The sequence below is a fragment of the Delphinapterus leucas genome, chromosome 20, assembly GCF_059928025.1.
Source record: "Delphinapterus leucas isolate spDelLeu-1000000601 "Yukka" chromosome 20, BTC_Dleu_Yukka2, whole genome shotgun sequence".
Taxonomy (NCBI): Eukaryota; Metazoa; Chordata; class Mammalia; order Artiodactyla; family Monodontidae; genus Delphinapterus; species Delphinapterus leucas.
The window spans coordinates 2,183,440-2,201,511 of record NC_143148.1 but is presented as its reverse complement, the minus strand read 5'-3'; the positions used below and the strand labels follow the sequence as shown (position 1 = coordinate 2,201,511).

The window sequence follows — 18,072 nt, the reverse complement described above, 5'->3', positions numbered from 1 at the left end:
TTGTTTCCATATTTTAGCTGTTGTAAAGAGTGCAGCTGTGAGAACGACTGCACAAATATCTCCTTGAGATCCTGTTTTCAGTTATTTTCAGTGTATAGCCAGAAGTGGAATTCCTGGATCATATGGTCAGCTTTTTTTTCTAATTTATTTTTGGCTGCATTGGGTCTTCATTGCTGCACGCGGCCTTTCTCTAGTTGTGGAGTGTGGGCTTCGCATTGCAGTGGCTTCTCGTTGTGGAGCACAAGCTCTAGGCGCGTGGGCTTCAGTAGTTGTGGCTCGCAGACTCAGTAGTTGTGGCGCATGGGCTTATTTGCTCCGTGGCATGTGGGATCTTCCCAGACCAGGGCTCGAACCCGTGTCCCCTGCATTGGCAGGCAGATTCTTAACCACTGCACCACCAGGGAAGTCCCCGATCTATTTTTAACATTTTGAACTGTTTCCTTTATTGGCTGCTCCCATCCTTTATTTTATGCTCCCATCAAACGTCCACAGAGTTCCAGTATCTCCACATCCTCATTGACATAATTCTATTTTCCGTTTCATGTTTAATAGTAGTTATCCTAATGGATGTGAGATAATTTCTCACTGTAGTTTTGTTTATTTTATTTTATATTATTTTTTCTTTTTTATGGCTGCGTCGGGTCTTAGTTGCAGCATGTGGGCTCTTTGTTGTGGCGCACGGGCTTCTCTAGTGTGGCATGCAGATTTTCTCTTCTCTAGTTGTGGCCCGTGGGCTTCTCTCTAGGTGTGGTGTGCAGGTTTTCTGTTCTTTAGTTGTGGCGCGTGGGCTCCAGGGCATGTGGGCTGTATAGTTGTGGCATGCAGGCTCCAGAGCGTGTGGGCTCTGTAGTTTGCAGCATGTGGGCTCTCTAGTTGAGGAGCACGAGCTCAGTAGTTGTGATGCGTGGGCTTAGTTGCCCTGTGGCATTTGGGATCTTAGTTCCCCAACTAGGGATCAAACCCACATCCCCTGCATTGCAAGGTGGATTCTTTACCACTGGACCACCAGGGAAGTCCCCTCACTGTAGTTTTGTTTAGCATTTCCCTAATGATTAATGATCATGCCTTCTTGGCCATTTGTGTATATTCTTTGTAAAAATCTCTATGTTTACCCCTTTAAAATTTTTCTTATTGGTGAGTTTTAGCAGTTCTTTATATAATCTGGATACTGACCACTTATCAAATATATGATTTGCAAATGCTTTTCTTCCATTCAGTAGCTTGCCATTTCACTCTGTTGATTGTGTCCTTCGCACAGAAGTTTGTACCCTTATTTTTGCTTTTGTTTCCTATGCTTTTCACGTCAATGCCAAGAAGTTATAAATCCAATGTCATGAAGCTTTTCCCCTATGTCTTCATCTAAGAGTTTTTGAGCTTACGTCGTACTGTCAGGTCCTTGTTTATTTTGAGCTCATTTTTGGGTGTGGTGTAAGGTAAGGGTCCAACTTCATTCATTTGAATGCAGACATCCACTGTAATTTGTTGGAGAGACTGTCCTCCTCCCATGGAATTGCGTTGGCACTCTTGTTGATTATTTGATCAAATATACTGGCTTCCAGTTCTGGGCACTCTGTTCTGTTTCATTGGGCTAAAGTTTTGTGCTTATGGCAGTACCAGTGTTTTGTTTTTGCTTTTTAAAAATTTTTATTACAATGTAGTTAATTTACAGTGTTGTGTTAGTTTCAGGTGTACAGCAAAGTGAATCAGTTATTCGTATACATATATCCACTCTTTTTTAGATTCTTTTCCCATATAGACCATTACAGAGTTTTGAGTAGAGTTCCCTGTGTTAGACAGTAGCTCCTTATTAGTTATATTTCAGTTTTGAGTCCCTGGCTTGATGCTAGTCATTTCCTCTTTTAGAGCAACAGCTGATTAAGACCACAACCAATCACTGTCTATATCAGGCACTCACACTCTGAACACCATCCCTTATGTCCCAGGGCCAGGATACCAGGCAACTGGAGACAGCCTGTATGCCCCTGACCCCATGAAATTATTCCAGCTAGGTCATCCATGGGGAGCCTGGGAAACCTAGGTAGCCCCAGACCACCTGCTATGTATAGGGTGCTCCCTACAGCCCCAGGTTACTTACTGTGTCCCTGTACAGCCTGTTGTGTGCCCTGCCTGATGCCCTTGTCTCATCCTAAGCCCTAGGTAACAGAATTCTTCTTTTTATCTACCCAAGTGTCATCAAGAACATTTAAATCTTACAAAACAACTACAAACCCAGAAGAGTGTTAGGAATGCAGTGAATGTTGAAAGTTATTCAGCTATTAGCCTAAACTCAAACAGCACTGGTAAATTTAAATCGGAGAAACATCTTCGGAGTGCAGGCAACATGCTGTTTCCTTGTTCTACGTAATTACAGAGCGACATTTGGAGATTAGTCTTTGTGAAAGAGAACTCAGCCATAAATTGAACTTCATGCCTCCAGACATCCCAGGAAGATTCTCTTAAGTACCAATTATATTGGAAGCTTTCATGATAACACCTTGCACTTCTGGACCTGCCTGGAGTCCTTGCCAGAAATAAGTTGTTACCAGTATCTGTTACGTTAGCCCTCCCTCCTCTGCCACACGGCAGGGTGCCGCAGTGTGTATGAATCATCCTTACAGTGCTTGGGAGGCAGGAAGCTACACTTTCTCCCTTCATCTGGAGGACTCACCCGTCTCTTGACTTTTGGGGTATCTCATTCACTTCCCACTGATTGTTTTGGGTGGGATATTACCCAGTTCTGGAAAAGAGGACTCCAGCTGGCTTCTGCAGGCAGCTTGTGGAGATTTCCCTTCTTCGTGAGTATATTTGATTGACTTGTAATGGTTGGGTTGATTTTTCCACCCTCAGAGTCACCCGACCCAGGACTATCAGCAGAGCTTAGAAGGGTTTGAATTCCGCTCTATCCCCAGAATCAAAGCTCTCAGACACCAGGGAACACTACCCTGATCACCTGTCCCATGACTCCAAGATTCAACCCTTCTCTCACTCATGAACTCAGGATACATTTCTGTCATAGCAGTAGAATTGTTTCACTGCATGCACCTGCTTTCGCATATGTGTACCATACTTAATGACGAGCTCCTTCCCTGCTCAAGGGCAGGACCCACATCTCTGTCATCCATATGACATATGACTACTCAGAACACAGTGCTTGGTGGGTGGAGCAGAAAGGCCACAGCCAGACCCTCTGAGTGACCACAGATATGAAGACAAGGCAGAGAAAACTGGATGGTGAGAGAATGAACCCTGGTGGGTCCTTCACCCACTGGGATGCATCTCATATGTCTTGCAGTTTGGGGCCCAGGTCCCTTTATGGGCCACCTTGTCCCAAGGAGCTCCCAGTTATGGAAAGAATAGCCCTCTGCTTTGAACCAAGAATTGTTTCCTGAGAGTGGATTCTCCGACTCTCATGGATCCCAAGGCTCAGATTCATGTACAGCTACAGCTACAACCCAGACAATTATCTTGAGAGGAGATATGAGAGGGTAGTGTCTTCAAAACGCAACTTACTTTCCTACAGGATACAGGAACCACACAAGCTATTCTCAAAACATTATAAATTTAGCGGAAAAAATGATGTTTTTTCTCACTGAGAGCTGTGTGTGCAGTAACAATATTGGATAAAACAAAACATAAAGGGTTCGTGTCCACCTTGGCAACACAAAAGTATGTATTTGATTATATAAAAGGCTCCAAGGAGGGCTCAACTGGACAGTACATTTTTTTAAACCAAAGGTCATATTGATTATTTTATGCAGCTTTGAAATTAGCCCCAAAGACAGTCCCAAGGGAGGAATATCAACACAACATGACTGATAAGAGCATCCTGAGAATAAGACCACAATAGTAACTGTGAAACCCATACGTGGCTACCTGTATGCATCCTGGTTTGTCTGTTAAAGTTCCAGTCACTTTACAATGCTTCACAGAAACTTTTTTTCCCCTGCAAAAAGCGCTATTTTTTCCATTTGGCCCAAGGTTTGGAGAGGGCTCCAGGGTGGTTAACAATCTGCCCAGTGGCTTCAGGGAGAGGCTTCAGGGAGAAGCCCTGACCCCAGAAGGACTCACAGGCCGCTGGGCTCCAGGGGCTCCTAGTGGTGCTTGAGGCTGAGCCTTTGGAAGAGGCATTCGCCCAGCCCAGCCTGGGGGCCGAGCAGCCTGCGGAGGTTGGTCAGGTGGTCGCCAATCTTCTTGATGAATTTCACCTGCTCATCCAGGAAGTGGCTCCAGGAAGTCCAGAGGTGGAGTCTGCGCGGGGAGAACCGAGGGCCTACGGATCCACAGGGCCTGGTGCAGGTTCTTCTCCGTCAGCCGGGCGGCTTCCATGGCGTCCTGAGCTTTACCCACTGCTCTTGGAACGGCTTCAGCACGTCCTGGAAGAGGGCGCGGCCATGGCGCTGCTTTTGGCTTTTCCACTGAGCTCGGGCCCTCCGGCTTCTCCTCGGCCATTTCGCGAAACGATGTCTCACACCCTCGAGAGCTGATGCGTCGGGTCAAAAGAGAAGCGCAGAGACAGGTAGGTGTGGGAGAGCGGCAGATGCACGTTATCAGGCGGGTGACTGCGGCCTCCACCTGGCGGAGTAATTGTGACGAATCTGGGAGCTCATGCTTGGTCGGCAACAAGGAGCTAAGCTCAGAAAGTGGTGTTGGCTGGTCCCGGAGGGCGAGGAGAGCTGAGTGGGTGGTTCCAAGGTTGTGACTGGAAAAAAGGTTGGAGGGTGGTCAGAGTCAGGAGGAAGGGGCGCCCCTGGGTCTGTTCAGTCCAAATGCTGTTGAAATGAGAGATCTGCCGGACAGTCAAGAAACTTTTATAAAATTAAGCAATGAGCTTTCTTTTCCATGTTTGTTTTTCTGAATTTAACTTAGCTATGTGTTTTATTGTCTTTGTTGTAGTTGCAGTTCAGCACATAGAAAATTAGAAACGCCCGTCTACTCAGGAGTAAAGACTTCAAGAAACACCAGGAAGAGGAAAGACTTAGGACTCACCTGGGATGACAACACAGCTACATGATCATCCTCACCCCTCTGGGTAAAATACAAACTTCCCAAACAATGGCTAACAATCCAGGGAAATAATTCCTCCCTTCGCCAAACCATCCTTGATCCGCTGTCCCTGAAACTTCCTCAACGCATACTGACCCTCCAGTAGAGGCCATAACCTCTCCCAACTCTGTCCCCTTCAGACTGTGATTCCTGGGCCTTGTTAGCAGGCATTTCGGATATAGGTTTCTGCTACCAGGGCTTGGGCTGATTTGCTTCCATCACGTGACCTTTAGTGTTTACATTCGGTCTTCAAACGTGTGAGACTGCAGGTTGTGGCAAGATGAGCACCCGGCTCCTGTTCTGGCTGCCATTGGCACATCATCAAACCTGCAGGGATGGTGCTAGGATGGGGAAGAGCAGGGATTATCTCCCAGCCAGGTTGAAACCACCTGTCACACTCGGTCCACGTGCATGATTGTGTGATCCTGTGTGTATATCCACACACTAGGCTTTTGGGCCTCCCTGTCCCCTGCTTGTCTCACAAGTCTCCCTGGAGCATTTGTGCATTTGTGTCCTTATACCTGGTGTGGTAGTTCAGCGCCTCTCTCTATTCCCACAAGCCTCTAATGTGTGTCACATACACTGGTTGTGTGTCTCATGACTATCACATGTCTTTTCTGTTGTGGACGTGGTGTAATGCATGTGTGTGCGTAGGCTTGTTGAGGGGTGTCAGCATGCAGACCTCATCACAGTGTCCCCAGGATGCCTGTGCACGGGCCTCCAAGTTGTGCTGAGGTGTATCATTATTGTTACCGGACTCAGTGGGTCCTTCCCTTGGGGTGCATAGCCAGTGAACACACCAAGTACTTTCAGTTAAAGCAGAAGCATTGTGACAAGTAAGGAGACAGGGAGATAGCTCTCAAAGCATTGGACTGAAGTATTAAGCCTGGGGGGCATGCATATTCAAGAAAATGTTACTGTAGGTTGCCAAAATCTGCAAGCAAGCAGGCACTGGGTTGTTTGCTCACAGTGTGTTATCTTGTTCACTGGGATTCACCGTAACCTTTTCGGAATGTTGGGTATTTGGAGCTTTGTGCCATGAATCTCCAATCTCTTTTCTTAGAGCATTTCCGTTAGCAAACTTCTAATTCTGAATTCTTTCTCTGTCCCTTTGAGACGTACATAAAGCTTTCGAAAAGCTAAATAATCCTCTTGTCAGTTTTACAACTGTGTAAAAATGTGCTCCCGGGATTTTAATTTATGGAGGTGACTGAGTGAGGACAGGAGAGGCTACTGCCATTGAAAGTTCCCCAAGGAAACGACAGGCACAGCAGGCCACGTAAGGCCACATGAAACCTGTCACATGCAGGTGTCAGGAAGCAGAGAGGAACTGGGGCTGTGCCTTTATGACCACAGTGGCGGGAAGAACTAGGTAGTGACCTCCACTAGTGGGCAGGAAGCAAAAACACACATGCTATAGCTGGGAGTTTGTAACCCGTGGCCATGAGACCAGCTCGGAGGTGGGCCGGGACTTAACGAGGTCGGGCATCCGGGCGGCCGGCAGTGCGCCCTCGCCGGCCAGCGATCCGGATCCGTCCCGCTAATGTTCCCGCCGGTTGTCGGGCGCCATCTGGCGGTCACGTTTATTTTGTCCCTTCCCGGCCGGAGCTCGGGCGACGTCTGCAGGGGATGGGATTCGGCCGCGATGCCCGAGGCAGAGTTCCGGGAGTCGGCGGGGCTGGCGGGATCATTCCGGTCTTGCCGGGCGGGCGCGCTTAGTGCTCTCTCCGGAGGTTGTACCTGCAGACTTATAGGGAAGAGGCTGGGTCCCCTCCGGTTGCCGAAGGGAGAAGGAAGGGGGTCTCCCGGGTTCGGAGGTGGGAACTGGGCCGGGTGGGGAGGCCCGAGCAGGGCGTGAGCCGTTCGGCCGCGGGCTCGCGTCGCCCGGTCTGCAAAAGTTCCCCCGTGGGGTTTTCCCGGGTCCTGATTCAGAGGCCGGCCGGCCCCGCACTGCCTGCGGGCGAACCAGGTAGGGCAAGCCGGGCCGCCTCTGCCCCCGGGGTCGGGGGTAGAAGGGGGGGGCCGCGGGGGGGGCCGTCAGCAGGTTCTGTCATTTTCTTCACAAGGGAATTAGTGATGCAGCCCTGGTCTCCAGCTCTGAAGGGCTTCCCCTACTCCTCAAGAGGTAAAGTAAACATTTCAATCACAGACAAGGAGTTTTTTTTTTTAAGGTCTGGAGCCACCTCTTTGGAAAGAAAACATCAAGGAAGATCCCAGTTGCTGCGGTAGGCGTCGGGTCCTACGTTTCCGGTCATAAAGACACGGATGGGAAGTTCTAGGATTGCTTCGAATAAAGGTGAAGAGCTCCTGCAGAGTGTCACTCGAATTCCCAGGCACATTTAGGATAAAACTAACAAATGGGGCAGTCAAGTCCTCTCACCTGAAGGCAAGTGAGTGTTCATCTTGGTGCTTGCGTTGAATGGGCTCTGTCTGCTTGGTGTATCATGAATGGGTGCGGTTTGTCTTTATAATGTCTTTAGTGGGTTGTCTGTGATGTGCATCACAGTTTAGTTTCGTGCTCTGTGATGTGCATCACAGTTTAGTTTCGTGCTCATAGAACGAAGTATGTTTTTTCTCTACTTTGTGGAGGTCTTGTTTTATTATCTCCCCAACTTTGGTCACCGTGTCAAACAGTATCAGATCCAATACAGGTGAATTGAGAAACGTGGCAAATCCTAAAACAACGGCTATTACAAGAAGGGAAGAGTATTTTCTAGTATCAATTCTGTAGGCTAAAGGGGGGATTAATTACAAATGGCTAGGAGAAAACCTTTGGTTTCAGAAGTGTAACCCTGTGCCAATGTTTTTCAAACCCTGCACTTAAAATGCATTTTATTTTTAAGTTGATTATACGTAACAAAGCTTTTTAAAAAGCACAATTACGTTCTGGAATGTGGGAAGACCACATTCAGGTTAAATAAATTGCTATCCACACTTCCAGAAGTTAGAGAAGCTATTAAAAGGCTAATGATCTGTTACAGTGAAAGGATACAGATGAAAAGCAGGAAAGATGGCACAATAGGACAAAGTCACAGAGGGACCACATTGCCAGTTTCCTGTGCCCTGTCACTTAGGCCTCACAGCATCCGTGGGTGACAATATGAAGTGTACTGCTAAGGGGAGACCTCACACAAGACCTGGTATACAGGCTTTTTTTAGTATGTCACGCACAAGGGACACCTGTGTGGCTGAACTTTCTAGCTTCTCTGAATGTCAAACAGCTACAGAGACCCTAAGGCTCCCCTACCCACTGGCATGTCAAATTATTAATATAAATTAGAATGGCACAAGGCCCCGGGTAAACACACACTCTTATTAGTCCAAATGTTTCAAGGGCTCAGAGGTTTATTTCCCAAGAGTTGGGCCACTCTGTCAAACGTTTCTTTCAAATGAATACACATTGGACAACACAGGCCTGTGATGTAATCCTTTATACAGGTCAAGTAAAAATACTCAAAACTCGTACCCTTGTTTTAATACATGTTGGTATTTATTATCTATGTCCTCAACCTTATTTATGGGCATCTGTATAAGGGAATAGTAGAAAGGAGTGCTACTGCATGTGTTCCCCAGTCCACATTGGATGACCTTGAAACTGTGCCCCATAGGTTAACAGAAGTTGATGACTAACAACTTCTTGAGCTAGAATTATAAAAAAAAAAGGGAACAATATCATGTCAAAACCCCTCGCTTGTGAATTGCCTTAATTGGTTAAGTTCACTTGGGTGGGTTTTTTTTCCTCCTACTTGCATGTGCTCCAAGCTCCCTCCCTAGTTGGGCCATGTAGGTTTTCTCTTCTCTAGTTGTGGAGTGGGCTCAGTTTGTGGCATGTAGGCTTAGTTGCCCACTGCATGTGGGATCGTAGGTCCCTGACCAGTTGTATCACCCTCATCCCCTATATTGGAAGGTGGATTCTTTAGCACTGGACCACCAGGGAAGTCCCCCACTGTAGAAAACATCTCTGACAGGGTGGGGACACTGTAGGGAAGGGAGCCTCAGTTGTTTTTTAGGAAATTGGAGTCAGCTCTTGTCCAGCTATGTGTGAAGAACAGAAGCCTGTAATGCAGATACAGCTGTACACACTGACTACTGCCTCACCTTTTCTCTGATTGCCCTTCCCCCCACCTAAGACTACCCTGCCTCTTTGTCCCCTACAGCACCTCACCTCCAGGAAGGTGGCTGTGAGACTTTTTTGTCTCCTGGCTTGCTGCCTTGTGAGTGAAATTCCTCTCCGGCAAGCTTTGACATCCCACTGTTTGGCTTCTTGCACCTCTGGTTCAGTAAAATAACCTCCTGCTCACAGCGTGAAACTCCCCACAGTTGGAGTATTCATACCAGGGAAATTGGCAAATACAATAATTGGGGGGGGGGGTGTTGGGTTTTTTTTTAAGTAGGTGCTAGACTTACAGTAATGGAGACTATGTTAATACATGGGGGGCACTGAACATTTATTCCATCCAGCAAAGTCACTGAGAAACTCAAGTTGCAACACATTTCTTTTTATTCTCTCCACAGTTACTAATAAAAAGACATTTAATCAAAGAAAACAATACACCTGGCAGATGAACACAGGAATGTTCAACATCGTGAATCACTAGGGAAATGCATCAGACCACAGTGAGGTATGTATCACACTTTAAAAGCAGCTAATATTCTGGGGCTTCTCTAGTGGTGCAATGGTTGAGAGTCTGCCGATATAGGGGACACGGGTTCGTGCCCCAGTCTGGGAAGATCCCCACATGCCGCAGAGTGGCTGGGCCCATGAGCCATGGCAGCTGAGCCTGCACGTCCAGAGCCTGTGCTCCACAACGGGAGAGGCCACAACAGTGAGAGGCCCGTGTACCGCAAAAAAAAAAAAAAAAGGTAATATTCAAAACAGTAACCATACCAACCCACTACTGGTGAGGAACACAGGGGATGGAAGGTTCCCATACTGTTAGAATGCAAAAAGGATACAACCCTATTCATTCGTTTTGAAACATGAAACCAGGGGTTTCCCTGGTCCAGGGGTGTAAGACTCTGTACTTCCACTGCAGGGGCCACAGGTTCGATCCCTGGTTGGGGTAGATGCCCCATGGTGTGTGATGTGGCAAAAAAAAATAATAATAATGTGAACATAAAGACCCCAATGATATTAAAAGTCTAGAAAACACTAACTGAATGGGAAAAAAGGAACAATAAGTTGCCTGGGAGTTGTGAGGGGGTGTTCAAATGTGGGTGTGGCAGTGATGGTGGATGTTTGTAATTATGACAATTATGACACTGGTTCTGGGGGTTTACATGTATCAAAATTTAATCAAGCTGTTATGAGGTATGTTCAAATTCAATACATGCCCATATACTACAGCTCAATTAAATTTTGGCTCCACATAAAAATCTGAATTTGGGGTGTGTGTGTGCCATGTGCCTTTCAGGAGCCAAGGATCCCCCTGAATCTTACTCTGAATCTCCTTTTCAGTAGAACTCTGGCAAACCACAACCCCATCCTTGATTCCTTGTCTCATGGGAGGGATTCTGTAGTAGTAGCGATGAAGACTGGTGAGCAATGAAATGTTTTTTTAAATTTATTTTTGGTTGTGTTGGGCCATTGTTGCTGTGCCTGGGCTTTCTCTAGCTGTGGTGAGCAGAGGCTACTCTTTGTTGTGGTGTGGTGGCCTCTCTTGTTGCAGAGCACAGGCTCTGGTAGTTGTGGCACACAGGCCTAGTTGCTTTGAGGCATGTGGGATCTTCCCAGGCCAGGGCTTGAACCCCTGTCCCCTGCAGCAGGTGGATTCTTAACCACCGTGCCACCAGGGGAGTCCCTGAAAAGTGTTTCCACTTAAGTTATCCAAGAACTCTGCCTGGGTCCTAAAAATCACATGCCTGTACTACATGATTTCCACACTCATTCCCCATTGTTTTCACTGTGCATCAAATGGCCTTGAGATAAACTTTGCAGATGCTGAGGGAATCCTAAAACCTTTACGTTACTCAGTCTGACACTGACTGAGGCTAAGGAGGTTTCTGCAAAAACCTTAATGCAGAACAGCCACAGTGGTGGGAACATACATGAATGCAATTTTATATTTTATTCCTTCTTCTTTGGTAGTCTCTCCCTATAATTCCCTGTTTTAGTCCCACAGAGAGCCCTGCACTCTACCCCAGAAGGCCTTGGACAACGATGCAAAATGGGCCAGAACTGGAGTGAAAACTATTCTCTGCCATGATACTACCCCCAGTGAGGTATACTAAGTTTGGAACACCCACAAAACCTGTTCCTGTGTCCTGTCCTAGCCAGTTGATGGAAGAGAATGACAAAACCCACGTGCTCAGGGAATCCATGCTCTTCTACAGGGGATACGACAGCACAAAAGGCTACCTACCCTGATCACACTTAGATGACTGAGTCCCAGTATGGGGATCTGCCACTTGGAAAAGGTAAGAAACTCACAGTGACAGTAAGAAAGTAGAGCATAGCTCCTGAAAAGCTTCCTACAAACCTCGACAGGTAATCTGCACACTAGGGTTGTTCAGTTGTATGGCATTCAACTTCTGTTGATGAGTCCCTCACAAAGCCTATTCAGTATGATGTATTAACTAAGTAGACAGTTCATTTGCTACTCTCCTCATCTCATCTCAAGGTCTTTCTCCAGTATGAACTCTGGTGATAGATGAGGTTATAGACCTTTGGCTGAAAGCTTTCTTACATTTGCTGCACTCATGGTCTTTTTCTGTGGCATGACCTGTTTGGTGTTCAGTAAGCTGGGTGTTTTGGCTGAAGAATTCTCCATATTTAGTGCATGCATGTGTTTTTTTCCTCCAGTGTGACTGTCTTCTTAAGGCCTCTCTCCTGTGTGGACTCTCTCATGCTCTGCAAGCCTATACATCCAGGAGTAGGCTTTCCCACACTCATGGCACTTATAGAGACTTTGACCATTGTGAAACACTGCTGTGCAGTCAGCATCCTTTTGTGGAGTGACCTGGTGCTGGAGAAGGCTAGAGCTACCAGGGAAATCCTTCCCAGCCTCCTGGCATGTGAAGGAGTTCTTGGATGCATGGACTATGTGGCTCCTCATAAAGGCCTTACAACCCTGTCTCTTCTAAAGAGATTCCCTCCACAATGCTGGTGAAATTTCACACCTGACACACACAGTTTCTGGCCAGGAATTGTTCCCAGGTCTTCACCTAGAGGCAAACTTACTGTTTAAGGCCAGGCTACACATCTTGCAGGGACAGGACTTTGGATGGACAGGTCTCTGAAGTATTTATTCATGGCACTTCTACAGAAACATTCTGCTCAGAAGTTATCTCCTTGTGCTCTGCTCCATACCAACAAACTGAAAGCAGAGAAATGACACAATGTTGGGGGGAGTGCACACAGAAATGAGGTACACAGTCACTGGCTTTGGCACCAAAACACTGTGGGGCACAGGACATGATCCTGATATAATTTGAACCCCTGATGCCAAATCAATGGAGCCAAGCCCACTTTGAACCCCTCATGCTGGGGCTTGGAGTCATGTCCACTCTGTCATGTCCCAGGGTTCACCTCCCAGCTCCAGCTGGACAACAATATGGAACCTAGAAAATGTAAGTCCTAAGGGAAAGACAGGACAGGTGAACAGTCAGTACTAGCCCAGGAGAACAACCAATCCCCCAAAAAACCTGAGGAAAAAAAAACAGTGTCACAAAATGAACCACTGACCCTGCTGGATCCCAACAATTCCTGGTACAGTCAGGGCCCAGGAAATATCAGCTGGAAGGGGGCAGAACCTAGAGCACAGAGGTGTGTGGGTCTACAGAGTCAACTTAGCAGGGAGTGGCTGAGACTAATGGAACCCACTGAACTAATGCCAAGTCTTATGACCCAGAAAAACTTCACTGAAAAAACTTCAGAGCTGCTGGTACTGGGGATACTTCTGAAAGGAGGTCGTACTCATTCAGCCTTGGCACCAACAACACAGATGAGAGGGAAGCAGTAATAGAGACGTGCCCACTGTCTAGGAGTCTGTGAAAAAACAGACTTGCCTTTGGAAAAGGGAAAGGCAGAGACCTGCCTAGGATGCTGGGATAGGTGGGAGGGCGTTACCCAATGATGCAACAAGTGCAAAGGGCTCCAGGATCACATCACAGTACAGGAATCTCTGGGCCTCATCAAGAAGCTTTCATTCCTCCTGGGAAAAGTACACAGCCACGTCCTCAAAGGTCACAGGGCCCTGTGATGATGGGACAGATTTGTACATAAGCAGCCTCTCTCCCCAGAACCCCATAAGTACTTCTAAACCCAGCCCATACTCTGGGTTCATCATCCACCCCAGCTCCGTGACTTAGAGGGCAGTGGGGCCTAATAACTCTTCATGCTTCCTTGATCAGTATGTACAACCCTGAGCAACAACAGGCAGGTGGACAGATAGATACCATGTAATCTGTGAGCCTGGTATGCATGGCCCTTTCCCTTTCCTCCAAGACAACAGCCTGAGTGTACCCACATGTCTCCCAGACACAAGCAAACTTAGCCCCATCTTTCTTATACTTCTAGTACTAGGGCCTGGGGCAATTAATTACTTCACACACTTTCCTCACATGCATATTACTCACTGAACCTCCTCATACATTACATGTCTACCATCATTCTCAGAACAGAAACCTCGTGCTACCATTCTAACTCTGCCTCCCTTGTTCTCTGTCCTTATCAGTTGTTAACAGACCTACAAGTCCTAGAGCACTCCCATCACAATCACATCCTCAAGCATTTGTATATACTAGCCCCATTACTAAGACAACCTTTCATGTCTCAGTCCACTGGCTGCCAAAAATTGGAATCTGTCCATAAAACCTAGGGTCTACAGACACCAAGTCCACGAAGACACCTGACACCAGTGCAGGGGCCATAAATGGTTCTGCTGAGTGAACCATTTAATATTTCAGGCAAAGACAAATACTCAAGAGAAAAATAAAGCATGTAAAAGAGGGCAGAAAATGTTATAGAGTTGTGCCATAAGGTCATGTGGATACCTTGAGAAAAGGCTGTCCAGAAGTGGGACAAAAAAGTGCAAAGCCTCTCTATCAGAGTCATGTCTGGTGTGTATGAGCAGCATCCACGAGGCTAGTGTGACTGGAGCCCAGTGAGCCAGAAGAATAAGGGATTGTGTTGGGGAGGAAATGGTTCTTTTCAAATTTTACTTTGGTTATATTAAAAATTATTACTTTATAAAAATCTCCACCTTACATAATCCATAGATTAAATTTTGATTTGGAATTGTGCTAACATTACATAATAGGATTCAAGAATACTTTTTATACTTATCCACCATATTCTTTGATATATCCATTTCTTCCCCCCATACCTGTTCAGAGAGACTATCTGTAATTTCCTACTAGATTTCTTCTCCAGGGGTAGAGATCATGAAGCACAATTTACTGAATTCACACTGAAAATGACTCTGGAAAAGGGGTTCTTGCCAGAATCAAAGTGCTTGGCCTCCAGCAGTTGGGGATAACTGGGCATCATTGCTGACTCTTTAAACTTAAGAGAACTGCAACAAGCTATAGGACTTGACCTCTAGTCCATCTGCATTGTAGAAACACAGAAATACCTTATTGAGTTCTTAACACCTTGCTAGGGATTCACAAAGCATTATAACTTTTTACACTTACAATGATTCATTTTATCACCCTTAAAACAAGTATTTTAACAAGATAGCTTAATCATTTATGATTTTCCACTAAAATAAGTATTATTCAGGAACTTCCCTGGTGGTCCAGTGGTTAAAAATCTGCCTTCCAATGCAGGGGATGCAGGTTTGATCCCACATACTGTGGTGGGGCAACTGAGCCCATGTGCTTCAACGAAAGATCCTGTGTGCTGCAACTAAGACCTGACACAGCCAAAAATAAATAAAACAATACATAAGCATTATTTGAAGAGTACAATCACATTGTACCTGAAAAAGAATTCAGAGTAATGATAGTAAAGATGATTCAAAATCTCAGAAAAAGAATGGAAACAGATGGAGAAGATACAATAAATGTTTAAAAGAAAGGTAGATTTGATGAACAATACAATAACTGAAATTAAAAATACACTGGAGGGATTCAATAGCAGATAACTAAGGTAGAAGAAAGACTAAGTGAGCTGGATGACAGAGTGGTGGAAATAACAACATTTAATGAACCAACATTTGCATTATAAGGGTCGAAGAAGAGAAAGGGAAAGGGCCTGAGAAAATATTTGAGGAGATTACAGCCGAAAACATCCCTAACATGGGAAAGGAAACACCCGAGTCCAAGAAGTGCAGAGTCCCATACAGGATAAACCCAAGGAGAAACACACCAAAACACATATTAATCAAACTGATACAAATTAAACACAAAGGAAAAATATTAAAAGCAGCAAGGGAAAAGCAACAAATAACATACACCATAAGGCTATATCAGCTGATTTTTCAATAGAAACCTCTGCAGGCCAAAGTGGCACAATATATATTTAAAGTGGTGAAAGGGAAAAAACCTACAACCAGCAATACTCTACTCAGCAAGGCTTTCATTCAGATTAGATGGAGAAATTAAAAGCTTTACAGACAGACAAGCAAAAGCAAAGAGAATTCAGCACCACCAGACCAACTTTGCAAAAAGTGTTAAAAGAACTTCTCTAGGCAGAAAAGAAAAGGCCACAACTAGAAACAAGAAAATCACAAAAGGGAAAGCTCATCAGTAAAGGCAAACAGACAGTAAAAGAAGGAAACCATCCACACACGAAATATATCAAAACAGCAACCATGAGGAGTACAAATGCAGGAAATGGGAATTGCATTTGAAATTAAGACACCAGCACCTCAAAACAATCCTGTACATACATAGACTGCTATATAAAAACCACATAGGTGCAGGGGACACGGGTTCAAGTCCTGGTCGGGGAAGATCACACATGCCATGGAGCAAGTAAGCCTGTGTGCCACAACTACCGAGTGTGCACTCTAGAGCCCCCAAGCCACAATTACTGAGCTCGCGTGTCTAGAGCCAATGCTCTGCAATGAGAAGCCATGTAAATGAGAAGCCTGCACACTGTAATGAAGAGTAGCCCCCAATTGCCGCAACTAGAAAAGCCCGCACACAGCAACAAACACCCAACTCAGCCAAAAAGAAAAAAAACACACAGGCAGACTGCAAACCAAAAAATTACAATAGGTTCAAAAAAATAAAAAAAAAAAACAACCCCAAACACAACACTAAAGATAATCATCAAACCACAAGAGATGAAATCAAAAGGAAGGGAAGACAGAACACCAGACAAAAACAAATCCAAAGTTGGGGAACTATGATCCCTCAAGCCATGGGAAGAAGAAAAAATAAAAGAAATTGCCTATATGAAATCCAAAGAAAGCTAGAGTAGCAATACTCATATCACACAAAATAGACTTTAAGACTGTTACAAGAGACAAAGAAGTACTGCAGAATGATCAAGGGATCAATCTATAATGCAAAAAAGGCTAACAGCTGTAAGAAGAGAAACTGACAGCAACACAATGATGGGGGGACTTTAACACCCCACTTACACCAATGGACAGATCATCCAGAGAATCAATATGGAAAAATAAGCCTTAAATGACACATTAGACAAGATGGCCTTAATTGATATTTAAGGCATTGCATCCAAAAGCAACTGAATACACATTCTTTTCAAGTATACCTAGAACATTCTCCAGGATAGAACACATCCTGGGCCACAAAGAAAACCTTGGCAAATTTAAGTGAAATCATATCAAGCACCTTGTCCATATGAGATTAGAAATAAATTACACAATGAACTATTTAAAAAAAAACCCACACATGGAGGCTGAACATGTTACTAAAAAACAATGGATCACTGAATACATGAAAGAAAATCAAAAACTACCTAGAGGGTTCCCTGGTGGTGCAGTGGTTGAGAGTCCGCCTGCCGATGCAGGGGACACAGTTTTGTGCCCCGGTATGGGAAGATCCCACATGACGCGGAGCAGCTGGGCCTGTGAGCCATGGCCCCTGAGCCTGTGCGCCCGGAGCCTGTGCTGCGCAACGGGAGAGGCCACAACAGTGAGAGGCCTGCATACCGCGAAAACAAAAAAACTACCTAGAGACAAAGGATGATGAAAACACACTGATCCAAAACTACGGGACGTAGCAAAAACAGTTCTAAGAGCGAAGTTTATAACAATACAATATTTTCTCAGGAAACAAGAAAAATCTTCAATAAACAACCTAATCTTACTTACACCTAAAGCAAATAATAGCAAAGATCAATGAAACTAAAAGCTGTTTTTTTGAAAACATAAACCTTGCCAGAGTCATCAAGAACAACAGGGGAGGGCTCAAATCAATAAAAACGGACACCACAAAAATACAAAGGCTCCTAAGAGACTACTGCAAGCAACTATATACAATAAAATGGACAACCTAGAAGAAATAGGCAAATTCCTAGAAAAATACAACTTACTAAGACTGAGCCAGGAAGAAAAAGAAAATATGAACAAACCACTGACCAGTACTGAAATTAAAACTGATTTAGAAAAAAACTTCCAACAAACAGAAAGGCCAGGACCAGATGGCCTCATAGAAGAACTTATCAAACATTTAAAAAGAAAACACCTATAAAAAACTGCAGGAGACACTCCCAAGCTCATTCTGTGAGGTCATCACCCTGATATCAAAACAAAACATACCACCCACACACAAGAAAATTACAGGCCAATATCACTGATGAACATACATGCAAAAACTCCTCAATAAAATACTAGCAAACTGACTACAACACATTAAAAGGATCATACACCATGATCAAGTAGGATTTACCCAGGGATGCAAGGATTCTTCAATATATGCAAATCAATCAATGTGATACACCGTATTAACAAATTAAAGAATAAAACCCATATGATCATCTCAATAGATGCAGAAAAAGCTTTTGACAAAATTCAAAACTCATTTATGATAAAAACTCTCCAGAAAGTTGGCATGGGGGAACCTACCTCAACATAATAAAGGTCATATACAACAAACCCACAGCTAACATCA

At 45.0% G+C, this 18,072-nt stretch overlaps 1 long non-coding RNA gene across 8 annotated transcripts in view; it reads left to right on the top strand.

Annotated features, from left to right (window-relative positions):
* LOC111170020 (uncharacterized) overlaps nt 1-18,072 on the top strand; it is a 42,441-nt gene that overhangs the window by 14,860 nt on the left and 9,509 nt on the right. The window contains exons 5-9 of one of the 8 annotated variants that reach the window (XR_016390816.1): nt 4,218-4,516; nt 4,894-7,433; nt 9,559-9,665; nt 11,158-11,265; nt 11,377-11,460. This is a non-coding gene — a long non-coding RNA (uncharacterized LOC111170020). Of the gene's footprint in view, nt 1-4,217; nt 4,517-4,893; nt 7,434-9,558; nt 9,666-11,157; nt 16,244-18,072 lie in introns of those variants that run through there. The other 7 variants (XR_002643328.3, XR_016390814.1, XR_016390813.1 and 4 more) reach the window with 7 other exon arrangements.